Source organism: Spermophilus citellus (assembly GCF_964194105.1).
Source record: "Spermophilus citellus genome assembly, chromosome: 13".
NCBI classification, from domain to species: Eukaryota; Metazoa; Chordata; class Mammalia; order Rodentia; family Sciuridae; genus Spermophilus; species Spermophilus citellus.
Window position 1 is genome coordinate 82,959,264 of NC_138193.1, and position 23,431 is coordinate 82,982,694.

Here is a 23,431-nt window from a genome sequence, read left to right on the forward strand (position 1 = left end):
TTCACCTCTTTAATTAAGACATTTCCCAAGTGTTTTGTTTTATTTTTTGAGGCTATTGAGAATAGGGTAGTTTTCCTCATTTCCCTTTTGAGGATTTGTCACTGATATACATAAATGCCTTTGATTTATGGGTATTGATTTTTATATTCTGCTACTTTGCTGAATTCATTTACTAATTCTAGAAGTTTTCTGGTGGAACTTTTAGGATCTTCCAGGTATAGAATCATATCATCATTAAATAGTGCTAATTTGAGTTCTTATTTTCCTATATGTATCCTGTTGAGAGCCACAGCCAAAGGGGCCCCAGCAAACATCCAGCTGCCGGCTGATGATTGACTCACAGCAGCCCCAGCAACATCTAGCTGATTGGCTCCTCTGCGGTGATGTTCATTGGGCTGTTTCCCTGCCCTTCAGACTGCCAGCTGATGATTGGCTCACAGCGGCCCCAGCAACATCTAGCTGATTGGCTCCTCCACGGAGCTGCTCATTGGAGGACTTCTTTGGCTCCGCCCATGCAACCCAGCCAATCGGCCTCAAGAACAGAAGGATTGTGGGAGGTGGTGAGGTTTGTGTGGGGGTGAGAGGCTTGTGGGAAGCCGGTGGTGGCAGTTGGGCTCTGAGGGTTTTTTCCTGAGGAGCTGTTTTGTTTGGTGTTTTTAGTTCTAAAAATAAAGTTAGTTTCTTTTGACAAGTGGCTCCTGAATTGTGCCCAGCCAGACTGCGGCATTTGGTGGCCCGTACGGGGAGCGACTGAGGGTAAGTAAACTGCTCGCCCCTGAGGGCAGGGCGAGAGGATGGATAGCCATTCTAAGTTTCCTTTTTTGTTTTGCTTCATTTTTGTTTTAACTTGCCTGTCCCTGGAGATGAGTGAGACGGAAGAAAAACCGCTCACATCTGAGGAAAAACTATTTGCGTCTGAGGAAAAACTATTTGCGTCTGAGGAACAGATAGGGAGAAAGGACGGATGCACATGTCAGGAGGATAGAAAGGCTGTCATAATGATTTTGTGTGGTTCCATTTTTATTTCATTCTGTCTCAGTTTTGTTTGGGGTTATCTTGTTGGGTTGTATTATAGTAGAAATACAGGATCAGCAATTAGTAAAAAACAAACCGAAAGACTGTTAAGTAAATTGTTAGAGGAAGGAGGCATCGCAGTAAAATCAAGAACAGTCAGGGCATACGTTGATACAATACAACAATGTAGCCCATGGCTTTTTAAGGAGGAGTTGTTAGATATATCACAATGGAACCATCATGGTGAAGATTTAAAAAGAATAGAAAAGAACAACCCAGGGACTCTGCCAGTTGGCACATTGCCATTGTGGACGTTCGTATCTGGTTTACTTAGTCCAAAGCCTTCAGTTCAGACAAAGGTAGAGGAAGGAGAAGACATAAAGATTCAAGTAAAAGAGAAGGTCTTTCGAGCTAGTGAGTCAGAGGAAGGAAGTTTAGAGCAGAAAAAGCCATCAGGGGAAAAGTTACAACAGGAGACTGCTAATAACACCTTTCTATCAGAGAGTGTAAGTGTCCAACCATCAGCACCACCTCTACAGGGGACTGCTACTAACAGCATTCTATCACCAGAGGACATATCAACAGCACCACCTCCATATGCTAGGAGACTCCCAACCCCCGCAGTTGATAGTTGGGATCCTGAGACAGGATCTCAAGTATGTCCTGTATTTGAGGTAGGAGGGCAGCGAATTTACCAGGATTTAAATTTCAAAACAGTGAAGGAGCTAAAAGAGGCTGTAACAACCTATGGTCCTCAAGCACCCTTCACTGTAAGCTTGGTCGAATCCATTACCAACTTAAGCATGACGCCAGCAGATTGGGCTAATATGTGTAAAGCTGTGCTAAATGGAGGACAATACCTGTTATGGAAGGTTGCCAATGAGGAATTTTGCAAGGAGACGGCTAGGCGAAATGCAGCAGCTGGTTATTCTCAGAGAAATCTAGATATGTTGTTAGGAAAGGGACCTTATGAGGATCCGCAGCAACAAATTGCATATGATCCTGGCGTATACTCACAAATTGCTGTAGATGCAGTTAAGGCATGGAAGACTTTACAAGGACATGGAGGTTTACAAGGTCAATTATCTAAAATAATACAAGGAGCTAATGAACCTTACGCTGAATTTGTAGATAGGCTTATTCAAACAGCTACCAGAATTTTTGGGAATACAGAACAAGCAATGCCATTAATAAAACAACTGGCTTATGACCAAGCGAATCGTTGGTGCAGAGATATCATTAGACCATGGAAACAGGAAGATTTAAACACATATATTAAATTATGTAGAGACATTAATGAACAAGAGCAAGTCATGGCAGCTGCAGTAAAACAGGCTTTAGATGCCAGAGACATTAATGAACAAGGGCAAATTGTGGCAGCTGCAGTAAAACAGGCTTTATATACCAGGCCAAGAACATGTTACAATTGTCAACAAACAGGACATTTTAAAAGGAATTGCCCCATAGGAGGAGGGTTTAACAAAACTAGGTATCAAAGGAGTAGAATACCGGGTATTTGCCCACGATGCCGTAGAGGGAGACATTGGGCTAATGAATGCCGTTCTCAAACCACCATAGAGGGTACTCCATTACATTGGGCTAATGAATACCGTTCTCAAACCACCATAGAGGGTACTCCATTAAAAAACGAACAAGGACAAGGTGTTTATCCACAATATCGTGGACAAAGGCATCGGGCTCCGTTGCCAAAAAACGGACAGGGGGCCCCAATGCTCCGGGGCCCCAAACCACAAATATACGGAGCACTGGAGGAACCCAGCAACCCCATCAGGGTAGTGCCCAGGACACATTGTCCATCAGATCCCTCATCAGAGAAACCAGAGGGAGCGCAGGGTTGGACATCTGCGCCTCCACCAGATCAGTACTAACTCCAGAGATGGGAGTTCAAATCATTCCCACAGGGGTAAAAGGACCTCTTCCCAAAGGAACAGTAGGCTTATTATTGGGACGCAGCTCTTCTACTCTAAAAGGACTTTTGATAAGTCCTGGGGTAATTGATCCCGATTATGAAGGTGAAATAAAAATTATAGCCAGTTCTCCAAAGGGTATATCAATAATTTCACCAGGAGATAGAATAGCACAATTACTAATAATACCAAGCCTACATGATAAATTTTCCAGTCATGCTGTAGAAAGAGGTTCCAAGGGATTAGGCTCCACAGGTGTAGATTGGGCTATGCTTTCTTTAAATTTAGATTCTCGCCCCATGCTAAAACTAAATATTCAAGGACATGAATTTAATGGGCTACTGGATACAGGTGCAGACCTTAGCATCATCTCTCGTCAAGAATGGCCAAAACATTGGCCATTACAACAAGCCACTCAAACGCTTCGAGGCCTAGGAGTGGCGACTAATCCCAATAGAAGCGCAATGGTATTAGATTGGAAGGATCCTGAAGGATGTGAAGGAACTATACAGCCATATGTATTGGATCATCTTCCCGTAAATTTATGGGGACGAGATGTCTTAGATCAATTAGGTTTGACATTAACAAATAACATCAATCAAAATGCACCCACTATTATGGCTAGACAAGGTTTTAGGAAAGGAAAAAGATTAGAAAAACAAGAACAAGGTTTAGTAGCACCAATACAAATAGATCAAGGAACAGACAGACATGGGTTGGATTTTCACAAAGGGCCACTGAGACAATAAAAATTACATGGAAATCAGAAAGACCAGTATGGGTTCCTCAGTGGCCCTTGACTAAAGAAAAGATACAAGTAGCCCATGATATGGTCAAACAACAATTAGCGGAAGGACATATACAACCTTCTGTATCTCCCCATAATACTCCCATTTTTGTCATCAAAAAGAAATCTGGTAAATGGAGATTATTGCAAGATTTAAGAGCCATTAATAATGAAATGGTCATTATGGGACCTGCTCAATCGGGGATTCCTCAATTGTCTGCTTTGCCAAAAACTTGGTATGTTTTAGTTATAGATATTAAAGATTGTTTTTTTTCAATTCCAATTCATCCTGAGGATAGTCCACGTTTTGCATTTACTATCCCTGCACTAAATCATGAAGGTCCTGATCAGAGATATGAATGGAAATTACTCCCTCAAGGGATGGCTAACAGCCCAACTATGTGTCAAATTTATGTTAACAAAGTAATCCAGCCACTTAGAAATCAAAATCCTGAACTACAAATATTTCACTATATGGATGATGTATTATTAGCACACAAAGATAAAAACACATTGCTAGAATGTTATGCCACACTTACAAATTTATTAAAAAATTATAATCTAGAGATAGCAATAGATAAAGTACAATTAAATTTTCCAATTAATTATTTAGGAGTTCTATTATCCTCAACCATGGTCCGTCCACCAAAAATTCAAATACGAGTAGATCAACTCAAATCACTTAATGACTTTCAAAAGTTATTAGGAGACATAAATTGGATAAGGCCTTATCTAGGTATTCCAACAGGAGAATTGGGACCTTTATTTGATATCTTAAAAGGTCCATCAGATCCAAATTCACCCCGAATGTTAACGCCTGAAGCAAGAAAGGCATTAAAAATCATTGAAACATATATGGAAAATATGCATTTGGATAGAATTGATATAAGTTTGCCTTTATTATTTATTGTACTACCAACAAAAAATATTCCTACAGGAGTATTTTGGCAAGAAGGTCCATTATTATGGATACATTTATCTTATTCTCCTAACACTATTCTTACTAGGTATCCTGAGGCTGTAGGACAATTAATACTCAAAGGAATAAAAACAGCAAAGGGAGTATTTGGAATTTCTCCCAATAAAATTATTACTCCATATACTATGAATCAAATTGATGAATTAGCTAATGAGTTAAATACTTGGGCAATAATCATGTGCAAATCTAATGTTTCATTTGATAACCACTTACCATCTAATCCTTTATTGTCTTTTTGGTCATTGCATCCTGTAATTTTTCCAAAAATGACAAGAAAAACACCTATCATGAATGCTCCAAATATATTCACTGATGGGTCAAATAATGGTACAGCAGCAATAGTTACACCTGATCAAACTTTTACATTTTTAGTACCCAAACAATCAGCTCAAAAGGTAGAGCTTAATGCAGTATTACAAGCTTTTGTGATGTTTAAAGATTCTGTATTTAATTTATTTTCTGATAGTCAGTATATAGTTAATGCTATAATATCCCTTGAAGATGCTGGTAGGATTTCCCCTTCTTCTACTGTTTTCTCTTTGTTTTCCACTATACAAAGTTTAATCTGGGACAGAAAAGATCCATTCTTTATAGGACATATCAGGGCACATACAGGATTGCCTGGAGCCCTTAGTTTGGGCAATGATTTAGCAGATAAAACTACACATGACATACATATTTTCTCTACACTAGAAGAAGCTATAAATTTTCATAAAAGGTTCCATGTCAATGCTAATACTTTACAAAAGCGTTTTAAAATAACTAAGGAACAAGCTAGACAAATAATAAAACAATGTCAAAATTGTGTGACCTTTTTACCACAAGTTAATCTTGGAGTCAATCCTAGAGGATTGATACCTAACCATATTTGGCAGATGGACGTCACACATTTGCCAGAATTTGGAAAATTAAAATATTTGCATGTTACAGTTGATACTTCTTCTGGATTTTTGATGGGCTCCCTTCATGCCGGAGAAAAAACTAAAGATGTTATAGCTCATTGCTTACAAAATTTTGCCACTGTGGGCATTCCAAAACAGTTAAAAACAGATAATGCCCCTGGTTATACTTCTAGCTCTTTTAAACAATTTTGCTCATCATTTGGCATTACTCATATAACAGGAATCCCATACAATCCACAGGGACAAGGCATAGTTGAAAGAGCTCATCAAACTATTAAAATGTACTTATTAAAGCAAAAAGACGGAATTGGGAAGGGGTATATATTCCCCAAAGATAAACTTAAAATAACCCTTTTTACTCTAAACTTTTTAAATTTGGATTCATCAGGACTTAGTGCTGCAGAAAGGCATATGTGTCCAAAAAATGTACATAAGCCCAAGGTACTTTGGAAAGATATTCTAACAGGACAATGGAAAGGTCCTGACCCAGTAATTGTCTGGAGTCGGGGGTCTGTTTGTGTGTTTCCACAGGAAGAACAGCAGCCGATTTGGATTCCAGAGAGATTAACTAAAGTCCTGACCCAGTGATTGTCTGGAGTCGGGGGCCTATTTGTGTATTTCCACAGGGAAAACAGCAGCCGATTTGGATTCCAGAGAGATTAACTAAAGCGATTTCTACAGACAAAAAGAAGATGATTTGGCTCAAATCCATAACAGCTGATATCCAAAACTCCAATTTAGCTATCCTTACATCTGCGACAGAACCAGGATGCTTTTTTCAATATCTATTATTGCCTTTTCCCATATCATGAAGTTCTATTTTGGTTTTTGAGCTCATACAGACCTAAGTTAATGTTTTGCTGATCAGTTCTATTTTTTTTTGACTATAGAGTTTTTAAACATTGCAATGGAGATTTCACCTTTAAAAAGTTATAAGGCCTTTACTATTATGTTATGTGTTGTATGTATTATATTATGTGTGCACACTTGTGTTTTGTGTTATATGTTTGAATGTACGTATGTCCATATATCATATATGATGAGCGCTCATGAAAAAATGGATCCAAATATTTTTTTTTTATTCACGTGATTTAAATGGTTTAATTTAAATTGGGTAAATAACTGTTAAGAATGGTTTTAATATGTAAACAAAAAAGAAGGTTAACAGATCTGTTTGTTTACTTTCACCTTTCCTTTTCATTATATTTAATAATCCTCTTCAAGATAATGTAAATTGTTAAGAAAATTGTTTTCTTTTCTCTTCAAGATAATGTAAATTGTTAAGAAAATTGTTTTCTTTTAGTGCCTTCTGGAATGTTACATAATTTTTTCTTTAGCCATTATTGCCAGAATTCCTATCTTCATCCCAGTGCTGGTGAAGACAAAGATAAAACTAATCTACAGTTTCTGCAATAGCCATCACTGAACTGCTTGCAGAACTTGCCTAAACTATGTGTCACTTGTATGCATTGTGAACTATCTGTTGGTGCAGCGACTTGTGGTAGTGTTGGAGTATTTATACTGATGATGTCATCGATTGTACAATTTTTCCAACAAAAGCCGTCAATTGGCGTGGTGTATCTTCCTCCCTTCTGCTTGTCATGACAAAGACCTCTCCACAGGTGTGGCTGTATACTGGACCGGTAGTCAATGACGGGTAAGATCCAATTACAATGGTACCAACCTAAGACAGGAGGCTGACGCCCTGAGGTCAGCTCATCCGAAGACGGGTAAGGACCATATGTAGTATTGGACAACCTAAGGCAGGCACGGTCCCCAAGCCACATGCTTGTTGTTTAAACAGAGAGGGGGAGATGTTGAGAGCCACAGCCAAAGGGGCCCCAGCAAACTTCCAGCTGCCGGCTGATGATTGACTCACAGCAGCCCCAGCAACATCTAGCTGATTGGCTCCTCTGCGGTGATGTTCATTGGGCTGTTTCCCTGCCCTTCAGACTGCCAGCTGATGATTGGCTCACAGCGGCCCCAGCAACATCTAGCTGATTGGCTCCTCCACGGAGCTGCTCATTGGAGGACTTCTTTGGCTCCGCCCACGCAACCCAGCCAATCGGCCTCAAGAACAGGAGGATTGTGGGAGGTGGTGAGGTTTGTGTGGGGGTGAGAGGCTTGTGGGAAGCCGGTGGTGGCAGTTGGGCTCTGAGGGTTTTTTCCTGAGGAGCTGTTTTGTTTGGTGTTTTTAGTTCTAAAAATAAAGTTAGTTTCTTTTGACAAGTGGCTCCTGAATTGTGCCCAGCCAGACTGCGGCAGTATCTCTTTAATTTCTTTTGTCTGTCTAATTGCTCTGGCCAGTGTTTCAAGGACTATGTTAAATAGAAGTGGTGAAAGAGGGCATCCCTGACTTGTTCCAGTTTTTAGAGGGAATGCCTTCAATTTTTCTCCATTTAGAATGATGTTGGCTTGGGACTTAGCATAGATAGTCTTTATGATGTTGAGATATGTTCCTGTTATCCCTATATTTTCTAGTGTTTTGAACATAAACGGGTGCTGTATTTTGTCAAATACTTTTTTTGCGTCTATTGAGATGATCAGATATTCTTATCTTTAAGTCTATTGATGTGAGGATTACATTTATTGATTTCCATATGTTGAACCAAGCTTGCATCACTGGGATGAGTCCCACTTGATCATGGTGCATGATCTTTTTGATATGTTTTTGTATTAAATTTGCCAGAATTTTATTGAGAATTTTTGCATATTTTTTCATTAGAGATATTGGTCTGAAGTTTTCTTTCTTTGATGTGTCTTTACTTGGTTTTGGAATCAGAGTGATATTGGCCTCATAGAATGAGTTTGGAAGTGCACCCTCTTTTTCTATTTCCTGAAATAAATTGGACAGAATTGGTTTTAGTTCTTCTTTAAAGGTCTTGTAGAACTTGGCTGTGTATCCATCTGGTCCTGGGCTTTTCTTGGTTGGTAGACTTTTGATGGTGTCTGCTATTTCATCACTTGAAACTCATCTGTTTAAATTGTGTATATCATCCTGATTCAATTTGGGCAACTTATATGACTCTAGAAATTTTTCAATGCCTTTGATATTTTTCTATTTTATTGGAGTACAAGTTTTCAAAAAAATTTCTAATTATCTTCTGTATTTCTGTATGTGATATTTCCTTTTTCATCATGTATGTTAGTGATTTGAGTTTTCTCTCCCCTTCTCTCTGTTAGGATGGCTAAGGGTCTGTCAATTTTATTTATTTATTTTTCAAAGAACCAACTTTTTGTTCTGTCAGTTTTTTCAATTGTTTCTTTTGTTTGAATTTCATTTATTTCAGCTCTGATTTTAATTATTTCCTGTCTTCTGCTGCTTTTGGTGTTGATTTGTTCTTCTTTTTCTAGGGCTTTCAGATGTAATGCTATTTATTTGTTGCCTTTTTCTTCTTTTAAGGAATGAACTCCATGAAATGAATTTTCCTCTTAGAACTGCTTTCATAGTGTCCCAGAGATTTCAATATGTTGTATCTGTGTCCTCATTCACCTCTAAGAAGCTTTTAATCTCTCTTTGATGTCTTCTGCAACCCATTGTTTATTCAGTAGCATATTATTTAGTCTCCAGGTGTTGGAGTGGATTTTATTTCTTATTTTATCATTGATTTCTAATTCATTCCTTTATGATATGATGGAATTTAGGATAGTATCTCTACTTTTTTATATTTGCTAAGAGTTGCTTTGTGGCATAGTATATGGTCTATTATAGAGTAGGATCTATATGCAGCTGAGAATAAAGTGTATTCTCTTGTTGAAGGATGAAATATTCTATGTCAGTTAAGTCTAAGTCATTGATTACATTATTGAGTTCTATAGTTTCTTTGTTCAGCTTTTGTTTGGAAGATCAATCTAATGATGAAAGAGGTGTGTTAAAGTCACCCAAAATTATTGTGTTATAGTCTATTTGACTCTTGAACTTGTGAAGAGTTTGTTTGATGAACATAGATGCTCCATTGTTTGGAGCATATATATTTATAATTGTTAAGTCGTGTTGATGTATGGTTCCCTTGAGCAGTATGTAGTGTCTTTCTTTATCCTTTTTGATTGACTTTAGTTTGAAGTCTACTTTATTTGATATGAGGACAGGAACTCCTGCTTACTTCCGCAATGCATGTCAGTGGTATGATTTTTCCCAACCCTTTACCTTCAGTTTGTGGATGTCTTTTTCCTTGAGATGGATCTTTTGGAGGCAGCATATTGTTGGGTCTTTTTTTTTATTCAATCTGCTAGTCTATGTCTTTTGATTGGTGAATTTAGGCCATTAAATTCAGGGTTATTATTGATACAGGATTTGTATTCCCAGACATTTTTGTTTATTTTTTGGTTTTTAACATGACTTGGTTTCTCCTCTGATTAGATTTTCCTTTAGTGTAATACCTCCCTCTGCTGATTTTCATCATTGTTTTTCATTTCTTCTTCTTGAAATATTTTGCTGAGGATATTCTGTAGTGCAGGCTTTTTAGTTGTAAATTCTTTTAACTTTTGTTTATCATGTAAGGTTTTTATTTCATCATTGAATCTAAAGCTTAGTTTTGCTGGATATAAGATTCTTGGTTGGCATCCATTTCCTTTCAGAGCTTGATATGTGTTGTTCCATGATCTCCTGGCTTTGAGGGTCTGGGTTGAAAAATCTGCAGAGGTACAAATTGGTCTCCCCCTATATGTGATCTGATTCCTCTCTCTTGTGGCTTTTAAGATTCTATCCTTGTTCTGTATGCTAGGCATTTTCATTATAATGTGCCTTGGTGTAGATCTGTTGTAATTTTATACATTTGGTGTCCTGTAAGCCTCTTGCATTTGGTTTTCCAATTCGTTCTTCATGCTCAGGAAATTTTCTGATATTATCTCATTGAAGAGATTGTGCATTCCTTTGGTTTGAAACTCTGTGCCTTTCTCTATCCCAATAATTCTTAGATTTGGTCTTTTGATGCTGTCCCATAATTCCTGGTTGTTCTGTTCATGGTTTCTTACTATCTTTATTGTGTGATCAACTTTATTTTTCAGATTGTATACTTTGTCTTCATTATCTGACATTCTTTCAAGTGATCTAGTCTGTTGGTTCTGCTTTCTATTGAGTTTTTTTTATTTGATTCATTTCAAGAATTTCTGAGTGTTTTTTTTTTCTTCCAGAGTCTCTATCTCTCTTTTGAAGTAATCTTTCGCTACCTGTATTTGTTCTCTTATCTAATTGTTGTAATGATCAATTTTAGCCTGTATATGCTCACTTAGGTCATTCTTTAATTCACAGATCATTTTAATTATGAATTTTCTGAATTCCTACTCTGACATTTCATCAACTTCACTGTTCAACTTCACTTCATGGATTCTGTTATTATAGTGTTCTGGTTTGTTTGGGGCACTTTCCTCCCTTGTTTTTTCATGTTGTCTATGTGTCTTCCTTTCTTGCAGTGTGGATCTGAGATATTACAGTTTCTTCCCTATATTCTTATAGTACCCGTGCAGATTGTCTGTACCTCACTTTGATGTTGGGCCTCTGAACCCTGCTGGTGTCCCTCAATGATGCTACTGCATCCTGGATCTGGGTCCTGCGTAAGTTGGTGTGGGTGGATCTGGGCTGCTGGGCTTGACCTCCCATGGTAGTCTGCTGGTCAGAAGGGACAGTCCTGTGTCAGAGGCTAGCTCTGGTGGGTGTCTGCCCTTCCAGGGGAGGGGTAGACTGGACCTACTGAGAGCCTGGGTCCTGGGCATGGGTTAGTGTGGGCAGTCTGGGCTGGATCTGGGCTTCCTTGGTAGTCTGCTGGTCTCTTTAATTTTTATATAGAGAAAGAATAGCTCTTCTTTATTGGACAAAGAGTCTCTCTGTGCTTTCAGGGTCCTGTTTCTACTGCTTCAAACTTTTCATAAAATCACTTTATTTGTGAAGTTTGACCAGACAGGATAGAGGGATGCTTGGGTTGAGAATAACAAAAATCTTAAGTACTCAGAGGTATTTTGCAGACAGGCTTAATTACATATTTATGAATCTAAAGAGAGCAAATAGTACACTGAAAAAAAAATCCTGCTCTTTTTTTCCGATGACTTTTGATCTTCTTTTCCAGTGGTATGTTGGCAAATATTAACTAACTGGCTCTCTGAAAAAAAGTGAGTTTATTATAAATTTGTACTGACATAAAGAATTCATAACACAATTTTTAGCTAATAGTAAAATACATAGTGCTGTTTATTATGAATTCCACATAGCCAATTGATTCTCACTAAATGCTTTCATTCATTTTTGACACACTATTGTAACTATAGTCAGCCTTGATGATAATTTATCTATGATTTGACAGAATGAGACTAGCCTCCCTGTTTGTTTACTATCTGATCCAGCAGAAAAGTTATTCATGTCATTCAAAAATGAGCATTGTTCTAAGATAAATGTAGGTTAATATTTTCATTTATGTAAATGAATAAGGAGAAAATGAAAAAAAATGTGTTGATGCTTTATTCATTGGTCAGTTACATGACCCATTCCTGTATTGGATGCTCATTTTTGCATACTGAAAGGGTATTTCCTCATTTTATTGGTCCTATTTAAAATGCAAAAGTTAACACACATTTAAGGTTAAGTATATTATTAGCATATTTGACATCATTTTCTTAAGTCTTGACAATCAAGAAAATAGTTAACCCCAGTTTTTAACATTTGCCAATTTCTCTGGCCAATTTTAAGCCATCAATGGGATGTCACTGTATGTGGGGCTGGGAAGAGATGTGCAGTACCTTACCAGTGCAGAATATTTACATATATAGCTATAATAGATATAAATAATCTCAAGAGCACAGAGTATCATAAAGTGTCAAAATATATATTTCTAAAAATTGTGGAAAATAATTAGGGAATGATGAGTTTTGAGAATTTATTATCTTTGTTTTAACATAAGTTAATTGAAAGTTTATATAATTTAATTGTTTAATATGTCTCTGTTTTATAATTACCTTTTATGTTTCCTAAAGAATTAACAAACAAATTAACTCACAAGCTGTTATAATATTCTTTAGCACATCACTCCTCCTTACCCTAAAAGTACCAGAGGACAGTGATCATAAAAACACAAGACAGAAAATGGTTGATTTAAATGTGCATGATAAAATAGAGCAGTGTCATCTGAAATGGACTTCAGAAAAACCACTTGCCTAATTTACCATAAGTGTTTTGATTTTGTTAAGTTTCTTAAGCTAATTCCATTTCAAGTCAACATTACCTTTCTATTTTTTGAGACATATGTAATAAAGCATCACTAATTTAGTCTATAATTGGTGACCTGACCAGTTTAAATTGGTGAAAAGTATGAATTATGTTTCAGTCAACTATGGCTTTACTATTTTAAGTACATTTAATTACTTGCATTCATTATTAAAGACTTCTAGGTAGAAACACTGAAGACTTGGTTTAGTTACTAATAAAAAGCTGTCATGATTAGCAGCTTCTATTTGCATAGATATAACCCAGACCGCCTCCCCTCTGGTTGTTAAATTTTATGCCTGTAGAGATTTACATAATCAGGGGAAATTATCTGGGAAAAAGACTGTTGTCCAGCATATTTTAGATAAGTTCATCTTTGGAAATATGATAATGATACTACCAAGGTTACCTTAGAAATAAAAAAATTGATAAAAAAGTCTTTTGTGTGTGTGTGTGTGTGTGTGTGTGTGTGTGTGTGTATGTGTCTGTGTATGTGTTTATGTGTGTATATGTGTGTGTGTCACAGTGTAAGGCCAATTTAACTGCCATATAAATTTTTTTTTTGTTCTTTTTAGTCATATATGAGAATAGAGTTTATTTTGACATAGTATACAAACATGGAGTACATCTTATTCTAATTAAGATCCCAGTCTTGTGGATGTACATGATACGGGAGATTTACTGTCAGATTCACTCCACTGTATTACAAACTCTTAAAGTAGATATCAGGTATGGTGAGAAATGCCTGGACAGAAGGGATTAAACATTCTGTTTGCAAATTAAATAAAAGTGACTCTTAGGCTTATGTGACAGGGAAACCAGAAGCTCAAGTGGTCTCATTCCCACTTGGTTGGTTCTCAGACCTTATGGGCATGATAGTCCTCTTTCAGGAAAACAGGGCTTAGGGAAATAACTCTTGCAAAACTCTGTCTTTGCTCCCAGGAGTTAAGGGCCTAAGGCCATCTGACCTCCCCCTGGGAACCAGTTATACCTCATGCCTCTCTAGGTGTGTTGTTTGTAGGGAGGAAGTTGGCTTTCTTAGGAAATATATCTGGATTCAATGAAAGTCAGTCCTTTGAGGATAAATCTAATCAAACACCACTAGCTTATAGCCCTAGCCAATGTCTGGTGGTATTGTAGAGGGCCATAACTTGAGACCTTACCCTCCAATGGGGTAGAACCTGCAGGTCTCTAGGAAGAAGAGGGATCTCTCTTCCCCAAGTGTCAAAATATATTTTTTTATCCTCATATTTATATAGAATTAATTGGAATTCCTCAAGGTGTTCCTAATGAATTCAAAGCTAGGAATCAGATAACAGCAAGTTTTGAATCAATTCTTTTTTGGTGGTATACAGTCAATAAAAACATAAATTGAATTAATTACATTGATTATGATCAACAAAGAATTATTAATTATACCAGCAAGGCTCTCCAAGGAATTATGAAAAAATTAAATGTTACTAATAGAATGATATGGAAAGAACTAATCACATGCATTATTATCCCATTAATTATTATATTTGGAGTAATGACTACAGTTAGATCTTGTACAATTCCACATATGGGAGGCCTTATTCAATGACTGACATAGGTGATTCTCACTAAACACACCCCAGTTACATATCAAAATAATCCTCCTGAATTTGATACAATTGAACATAAATATCAAAATATGTTGTCCAAATTTGAAGAAAAGAATTTATATGGGATCATATAAGAGGGGAAATCATGAGATTCATGTTTTCTTTTCTATCAAAGTTAAACCTGTAAGGCAACACAGGCATATTTACTGTAATTGAAGTTTCACATGTATAATGGAGCCATTTTAAGTTAGGGAACCCTGTGGTCAGAATGAAGCCATCTTGAATAAGGGAATCATGTGATTAGAATAAAGCCATCTTAAATTAGGGAATCATATGACCAGAAAGGAGTAATTTTTAAAATCCTCTAACAGGTATCCATTCACATCTGTATCCCTTTTCCATGCCCATCTCAATTTTTTATCAGAAACAAGGGGCAGTACCTCATTAGGGATAAATATTGGCCAACTGCCTGCCCAGGCATGTTTGCTTGCTGGATTCCCTATGGGGGTGCACCCTTCTGCAGAAGTAAAATTGTGCCTTGATAGCTCACTTCCAACCACATGTTTGATTTCTTTTAGCACCTTGGTATTTCTAACCCTAGGTAGATAATTGCAGACTTGGTTTAGTTACTAATAAGAAGCTGTCATAATTAGCAGATTCTATTTGCATAATTAGTGTGCTAAGTATTTTAACTTGTAAATTATTTTATTGGTGTGGTGAATTGCATGATTGTTCTTGATTATTTCTTTTCCCTTTCTAGAAGGCCCAGTCCTATAGGACTTGTCCCTGAACTGCCATTGATGTCAGGTGTTGGTGACATGACTTGCTTTGGTCAGTGCGGTATAAGTGGCATATGCCTTGCTCAGGCAGAAGCTATAGGAGCCATATTTTCTTTTCTATTATAAGACTAGTATATCCTCAAGAGGAACTGCTCCATCAGCATCCACTCCTTGAGTGCATGAAAGATAGTTGCAGCCACTCCATAATCAGCAGGAAACATTAGCAAAAACTAAATCTTTGTTTTTGTAATCCACTAAAATGTGGGTTTTCTGTTGCCACAGCATATTTTAACAGAAATGTAATGTACTAACATTAGTAGATTCAGCAAATTTTCTAAGTTTGATTATACTCGTTGTGAATCCTTTTCTCATGTCTCCTTAGAAAGAAAGGTAAATTTCATCCTCATCCAAATTTGTTATAACAAATTTTTAATTTGTGAAGCCTCTGTTAAAAAGGAATTTACTTATTTGGAAGTACCATTCATTTCCATAGAAAGAATTATTACTGAGCTCTTTTTTTAAATCCATAAAATCTTATCATCTGTACTGGTGAATCAGGTTCATATTTAATTACACAGTAAAAAAAAATAATTTCTGGAATTTCCTGTCAGTTCAGATAGGTTAATGAGTTATTTATAGTAATACTTCCCTATTTTAACAAGTTCCTAAAATTTGCTTTCAGTGTGTTGTTCTGGGATATCAGAAAATTAAACATCAGATGGTTACTACTAGAATCTAGGACTATATTAGCTGCTTTCAGATCTATTACCTCATTGAATTCTTTCATGGAAACTGTGATTCAGAGATATTAAAGTAACTTGTTTGAGATTACACAAGGCTTAGCACAATAAGTAATAATATTTAGAATGGAAGAATTACTCCCGAAGTCTGGGATAGTTGGAAATCATTGATGATCCACATCTGAAGTTTGTGTTATTTTTCCTTATTATTAAACATGCTGTTTTATTATTAAAACTTTTGCTTATTAAATGAATAACCCCAAATCTCTAACAAGAAACATTCATTTCTTGCATATTGGTCTGACTATTGCTTGTGGCTGTGCAAAGCTTGTCTGGCTCCAGATGGATGTAGTTCTAGGCTTCAGGACAAGTTCCAACCGGCTCCAAATGTATTTTCATTCTGAGACCAACTCAAGGAGCACAGAACATGTTTTCAGGCTGAAGGGCAAATCTTAAAGGGAGGAATAAACATGTACTATCCCTTAATGCTTGTTCATGAAACCAACATACTGTTATTTCATTGGTCAAAGGGAATCACCAAGCAATGCTCACTGGAGTTGAGAAGAGTATTCAAACTATCCTGAGACATGGCAAGGGTGAAAAGTGGACCGATGAATGAACAAAATATATTTAAATAAATATAAAATGATTTTTATGATAATGTAACTGATTATTTCATCACTTCTTTTCAAAAAAATTTAATGTTGATCTAATAACCTGAAACATTTATAAGAATTGATATGCATACTTCTAGTATGAGAGAACATTTCAAACACAGAAGCATTATTTAAACAAGTTAGTTTGCTGAAGTGCAATTCCATTTGACATTTCACACCATTTATGTTAAAAATCAGCAATACTCAAAGCAAAAAACATTAGTGGTTATTAAAGGAATAATACTTGTTAATTTGCATTTGCATTTCTGCATTTCACAGACATATGGTGATCTGGGGCATGCATAATATATGAGTCTCTGAGAACTAGGATGCATCACCTCCATTTCTGTATGTATGTGTAGATTTCTGTAACTAACCCATAGTCCATCTATTTCAAACTTATTTACCAAACTCTGTGTTGTGGAGTAGATGGCTCTCAATGATTTCTAATTCTTATGTAATATATATATATATAAAAAACCTTTGTATATGTGTAGACTGGACTGAATATCTCACTTCTGATGAATAGAATATTGCCAAAGTGATGGGATGTTACTTTGGGGATTAGGTTGCTTCTATTTGTTCTCTCTTTCTTTGGAGCCTCTCAATTGCTTACTTTAATGAAGAAAACTTCCATGTGTAAGCTGTCCTGTGGAAAGCCTGCATAGAGGGATGGAAGGCAACCTCAGATCAACAGTTCTGAGGCAGTAATTCCAGTCAGTAGTCATGTGAGTGAGCTTGACCGTCTCCAGTTGTCTTCAAATAACTGCAGCTCAGAGCAATCTCTTTATTGGAACCTGTGAAGGACTCTGAAACAGAAGACCCAGTTAAGTTGCACTTGCAAAATGTTAGATAAATGTTTTAAGCCACCAAATTTTGCTATACAAATATTGTTACACAAGCAATGGGTAGTTATTTGTTACATAGCAAAAGATAACTAGCATTCTTATCATATTTTCATTCTTTGCTACTTCGTATATTTTGTAATTACTTTCCAAAGGGTCTAAACATTTTGAATTATAACTCTGTCTCATATGTATTCGTCCAATATTTGGTGATTCCATAACATAATTGTTTAACACAGCTTGTTTCTTAGGGGTTCTTGAAGGAAGTTTAAGATTATTTGAGAAACTTTATTTTTAGTTTCTTTGGTAAATATCTCTCTGTAAGATAGCATGTGACTTTATTTTGACATCTTCTTTTTTCTTTTTTCTCATTAGTTATAATTGATAGTAGAATGTACTTTGACACATCATACATAGAGTATAATTTCTCATTCTTCTCATTGTATATCATGTAGAATCACACTTGTCATATAGTCATATATGTACATAGGGTGATAATGTCAGATTCATTTCATTCTACTATCCTTCCTGCCTCATTACTCTTCCCATACCTTTACTCCCCTGTACCTAATCCAAAGTAACTCTATTCTTCCCTAGCCACCTCTCATCCCTTATTGTGAATTAGCATCCACATATCAGAGAAAATATCAGTTTTTGGTTTGGGGGGATTGCCTTTTTTTGCTTAGCATGATAGTAGAAGATAGACTTCTATACTTTTCATTAAGGTCAATGAATTCATTAGGAGTACCCCAAATCTTCTCTCTCTCTCTCTCTCTCTCTCTCTCTCTCTCTCTCTCTCTGTGTGTTTATATGTGTTAATTCTATAATACATATGTTACATAATGTAGCAATCCTTTCAATGTCCTAGGGATGAGGAAAAAAAAAACCCTGCTTTTTGGTCCAATTAACAGTAGTCAGACTATATTTAACTATATAAATTTATGAAAACATTTAACTATATGAATTTATGAAAACATTTACTCTTTTATAGTTTAACTAATTTACATGCAACATCTGTTTACACTTGGTTGCTTTGTATTTATACCAAATCCTCATACATACTTCAGGTAAAGGAAACAGATATTTTTGTCATTTGTTTACAACATCAGTGTCCGGGCTTTTCTTTTGGGTCATGTGTCTCACTTTATAGGTATAAGTTTGCACCTGTCTACATCCTGAGTTAAATCTTTCTAGCTTAGAATGGACTACTTTTCTTGTCCATATGTCAATTATTCAGAGCTCAGTCTAAGACTCAATTCCTATAAATAGCTATTAAATACTCTGACACAAATCTCTTCTCTGATTTCCTTCTGTTTATAGAGATCTCTTCTTATAGACTCTTACACTTATTTGTTCATGAATTATTTCAAACATATGAGTTTTTATTTCCTAAACTTGTCAGACCCATTGTAGTCAGGGACCATGCCTTCTTCCAGTTGTTTTCTCTAGATTAGAGTGGCAAGTAATTAATGGTGGGATTTTAAGCCATTTATTAATTTCCTGTTGATGACTATTTACTAAGGAATGATGAGAGATGTAGTTGTAGATGAAGGAGGGATGGTCACTTTGAAGTTTCACTTTTATCCTGTATATAAAAAAAAGATAGTCATAAAAATTCTTGAGTAGCAGAAGGGTACACAGTATGTACATTTAAATTTTATGTTCAAAATTTTTATATGGTCAATTTCTGATTTTTCTGATGGGTAGCTATATTAATCTTAAGGTGTTTAGATTCACATGTAGATTTGTGTAACAACCACTACAATGAGGCTACCGCACAGTGCCAGCATGTCCCAAATTCCCTGGACTACCTGCATATGTCACAGTGCCATTGACTTCTAACACCTAGTAAACACTTACTTTTTCTCCATTATACATTTTTTTTTGTTTTTGTTTTCAAGAATGTCATATAAGGGAACCATACAATATGTAACCTTTAGGAACTAGCTTCTCTCACCCAGCACAGTTCCTTAGTTGTGTGTATTAATAGTTTGTTCCTTGTTCTTACTGAGTAGTATTCCACTGCATCGATGTGTCACTATTGATTATTTTACCCACCAAAGCATTTGGGATGTTTTTAGTTTTGGCAATTATGAATAGAGCACCTGTAAACATTTGTTTATAGATTTTTATGTCAACACAAATATTTCCCATGAGGAAATCTTAGGAGTGGAATTGCTCATAAATGCATCGATAAAATTAGAAAAAAACATTATAAGAAACTGGAAAACTCTTTTCCTAGTAGTTGTTCCATTTTGCATTCTCATCAGCAGTGTATGAGAGAGAATACAGGTTGTTCTATGTTCTCTCCAACATTTGGAATTTTGATTATTTTCAAGATTTTAGCCATTCTTATGGGTGTATAAATGATGCTCCATGTATCTCCTGTGATTTTAATGTGTTTCTCTGATAGCTGATGATATTGAATATCTTTACATGTACTTACTTGGCATTCATCTCTATGTTTTCATTGGTGAAGTGTCTGTTTGAGAGTTTTGTCTTTTTTTTCTTTATCCCATTTTTGCAATGAGGTTGATTTTTTTCTTTATTCTTGAATTTTGAGGTTTCTCTATAGTTTATATTTTTGAAAGCTCTGACATAGAAATCAATGTAGATAATAGATTAGGCAAACATATCTAAAGAGGGGAAAGTAGTAATTAATTATCTACATGTATGATTTTTAAATTATAAAATATTCTCTTTATATCTGTTGATATTTTGGATTATTCTTTAATGAAGAAATAATCCAAAATATCTGCTTCTAATTATGTTTCTAAATATCTGTATGTATTTAGAGTAAACAATTGATCATTCTCATTTAAGTAGACTATGCCTCATTTGTAACTCGTACAGTGATTCTCACAACAGCTCTGCTAGGTATTATTACTCAGGTGTCATAGATGAGGAAATGTGAGCACTCAGAGAAACCAGGGCCTGCTCAGAGTCACAAGTCGGTGCAGTGGAACCAGAGATGAGCAATATGGTCCCTATACTATACCCTCTTTACATGGTCCCAGAGTAGCTTGCAGATGAAAATTATTCCATAATTGGCTTGTGAGGCATGTGGCCACAGTTTGGAAGGGAAACCCTGTAAGTATTCTGTTCATTAACCATTTCTACCAAATATATACAAATGATATATATAGTCTAAGATACCGTGTCCTTGGGAAGGAAACCCAAGTCCTAATGAATGCCCAGCTCCAAACTTACATGAGTGAGTCTTATTTTAACCATGTGTTAGTTAATAGCTATTTTCCCTTTTGCAATTAGAAATTTCAGTGTTTTCCATGAAATGTGCCAAAGTAAAATGATTTAATTTTTATTCAGATAGATACAAAGTTCTGTGCCTATTAGTAAGATTATATGTAAAACTTGTTACAGTTTAAAAATAAAATATAACTGGAACCACAACACAGCCTAATAAGTTGGAACATTATTCTAAACTTGGATGTGAATTATACAAAATGGCTTCAGGAAAATCATATTTTCCAAACCCAGCAGATGTTATTATGCCTCTCAAATCCATTTTCAGTTTTTTTTTAACTCCTCTGAATACAAAATTTCCCTAACTGATATTTGTGGACTTGTAAAGTCATTTAGCTGTTCCCAAGGACAGAAGTAGTATCATAAACTTTGTATGCAAATAGTAAAATGAAAGAACTGAACTGGTAGATTATCCTCCATGCCTGGTCCCTAATTTGTGCTAACTTTCTATTCTTTACAGACCAAAGAAAGGTATTTTTCCCTGTCTCTCACTGGAGAATGATGGAGTTATAGAGGAGTCTTTGCACATGATTAGACCATGAAATTTGAAGGAGTGTTAAATGTACTTGGATTTAAGAAAGATTTTCTAGGAATACTGCCCTGGCAGAGATGAGGTATTTTCTTCAGATTTATTAGCCAGGAGAGAAAAGCTTATTTTAATGTTCCCACTGGCTCCATAAGTCATTTCTCTCTATTTGCTGTGGAGGAAAATAATCAAATTATTGATGTTTGTTAGCCCATATTTGCAGCCTGCTTTTTTCACTTATATTTTTCATACACCTAATGTAAATATTCCAGATTTCAAGAAAATCAGCAGCTCAGAGCTCAAGATACATTTGTTTGACTAGCAATGCCAATGTTTCAATTCCTTCTAAGGAAAGTGGTATGGACTGATTTTATCTGCCGCTAAAATGAATCCCAGCATAATTAAATTCAGAATATTTAAGTATGTATTTCCAGGTTTGAAAATTCCCTTCTCTAGGATAACTTTAGAAATTAAACTACTCTTTCTTTAATTATCATCCCTCTGAACAATACTGAAGGGCAAATGCAAAGGCTTACCTATTGTACCACTAATCCTGTTCACAGCAGACCTGGCAGGCATAAGGAAAGGGGTTGTCAAGAAGGGATGGAGACTTGTTTTCTGGAAACCGTGCATTAAATGCAACACTGAAAAAATAACTAAATTGTCCATTCCATCTTGAAGCTGGAACCTCTTCTTAGGGGGTCCGGTGAGTTCAATCTGAATCTCTACCACTGATTACCCTGACTTATATGATTTTATTGGCTGTTCCCCAACATTGAACATTGGAGAAAAGTATTTCCACATTAAATTTGAAAAATACAAAGTAGTTTAAAAAATAAGATTAAAAAATCTTATCTTCTGTTAAAATAAGATTTAGAAAATATGTGTTCTGGAAACATCAGAAAATACTTAAATGAAATATTGAGTACATTCTTCAGTTCTCCCTTGATGGACAAAGAGAGTTTATACATGCTTCTTCATCTACTGAGATATTAGGAGAAAAATGGTCCAGAGTGTTGGTTCCCATAGATAACCATTCATTTAACTTTGTTGCTTTGACAATCTTTCCAATACAACTGCTAAGAAGTAGTGATTTGAATTCTCTCTCTGAGGAGTTGCTGGGGAGCACTGATGCAGTAATGTGGGACAAATACTTTATCATTCAAATATAGATGGAAGCAAAAAAAAAAGGCATTTCGAGGGTATACTGCCACATCTGTAAGTGACTTTGACATACCGTGGTAAAATTTGGAGATCACATTAACTTAGAGAGGGGGAAAGCTTGATGCCCCAAGGAAGTTGTTTTACTTTTTTGTACGTATAAGTAGCACATACAGCACTTAAAAAACAAACAAACAAACAAACAAAAAAAACCCCAGTGTCCTCAGTAAAATGCTTCCCTGGTGAACCTGCAGGGGATCTGTTTTCAACACCGTACCTTTAAACCTGTTCAAGTCTCTAAGCAAGCAGTAGCAAAATAATAAAATAGGGAAACTGTTTAAAACATTATCTGCTTTAACAAAAACATTTTTTACAGTTTCATGATAGCAAATCTCTGATCATGATTTTATTACTTTTAAAATACTTTAGTATGTTAATGCATTCAATTTGACCAATCCACAAGGCATGCATGTTTCAAACTAACATACTGTATAGTTTAAATAAGAGGATGGGATAGAAGATACAGAGACAAATCCACATGAATATAGACAAATCCACCTTGACAAAGTTGCCAAAACCATTTGTTGGAGAAAAGATAGCCTTTATAGCTGGGCAAACTGGATATTGATATGTGGAAGAGTGATATTAGATCTTTATCTCTCACTCTGCACAAAAATCTACTCAAACCAGAACAAGAATTTAGGAATTAAACTAGAAATGCTACAACTGCTAGGAGAAAATGTGGGTTCGACACGCCAGTGTATCAGTGCAGGCACTGACTTTCTTAATAAGACCTTCAAACCTCAAGAAATAAAATCAAGAATCAATAAATATGATGGCTTGGAGTTAAAAAACCTCTGAACTGCAAAAGAAACAAAAGTGTGAGGAGAAAGCCTACAGAATGGGAGAAAATCTTTGCCAGCTACTCTTCCAATAGGGGATTAATATCAGAATATACAAAGAATTTACAAAACTTAACAACAAAGGAAAAAAATAATTCAATCAGTAAATGGACAAATTAGGTAAATGGACATTTCTCAAAAGAAGAAATACAAGTGGCCAACAAAAATATAAA